The sequence below is a fragment of the Nylanderia fulva genome, unplaced genomic scaffold (assembly GCF_048542155.1).
Source record: "Nylanderia fulva isolate GAGA-0341 unplaced genomic scaffold, ASM4854215v1 Scaffold174, whole genome shotgun sequence".
Taxonomy (NCBI): domain Eukaryota; kingdom Metazoa; phylum Arthropoda; class Insecta; order Hymenoptera; family Formicidae; genus Nylanderia; species Nylanderia fulva.
This window is the reverse complement of record NW_028189990.1, coordinates 234,461-235,720: the sequence shown is the minus strand read 5'-3', so window position 1 is coordinate 235,720 and position 1,260 is coordinate 234,461.

Genomic DNA, 1,260 nt, shown 5'->3' with positions numbered 1-1,260 from the left:
AACATTTTGATTGCTGACATGCATTTTTATGTATTCATATGTTATTTAATCCGAGTATTTAAGGTGTCTTTTAGTTTGTCCTATGTATGTGGCGTCACAGTCATTGCAGTCAACTTTATAAACTATCTCGGTCATATCGGCTTTAGGTAATTTGTCTTTTCGGGGTTTAATAAAGTATCAAGTTTTTTGGAATCGTATAAATAACACTTAAGCCTGTTTTCTTAATAGATCTCTCAATAGTCTCACTTAGGTTCTTAACATACGGCATTAAAATACAAGACGAAATATCAAATACATTATTTTTGTCAACTACGTTATGAGAATTTTCTAAAAAACATGTTCTTTTATACATATATCGCTCGATGACCGTCCTAGGGAAACATTATTCAACAAGATTATGAAAGAAAGAACATGTTTTTTAGAAAATTCTCATAACGTAGTTGACAAAAATAATGTATTTGATATTTCGTCTTGTATTTTAATGCCGTATGTTAAGAACCTAAGTGAGACTATTGAGAGATCTATTAAGAAAACAGGCTTAAGTGTTATTTATACGATTCCAAAAAACTTGATACGTTTATTAAACCCCGAAAAGACAAATTACCTAAAGCCAATATGACCGAGATAGTTTATAAAGTCGACTGCAATGACTGTGACGCCACATACATCGGACAAACTAAAAGACACCTTAATACTCGGATTAAAGAACATATGAATAATATAAAAATGCATGTCAGCAATCAAAATGTTATAAGCAAACATAGAAATGAATTTTCGCATGACTTTAAATGGACAAACTTAAATATTTTACATCGAGAAACAAACACTAGGAAAAGAGAGATTGCTGAAATGTTTTTTATAAAAAAATTTAATAACACGATCAACCTACAGAAAGACACAGAGAATTTGAATCCGATCTATGATAGAATAATCAAAGCTGTTTAACTTAGTTCGTCTTTACCATCCATACCGAACGTTTACGTGACACAATATTTATATTGAAATATGTAAAATGGAACAAAATTAATTATATATTGCACTTAAGAATTTATAAGGTACGTTTTAAATTGATATTATAATCTTGGTTTGCGCTTTACTTTCTTAAAAATCAAAATTCTTGTATGTACATCTATTGTATTTTTTAATGTTAATTTTAGACTTGATAAGGACCTAAACCTAAGGTCGAAACGTTGTCTTTTCTTGTACATGGCATCAAACAATAATTAAGTTAAATTTTAAACCTTTTGGGCTCTCACATTT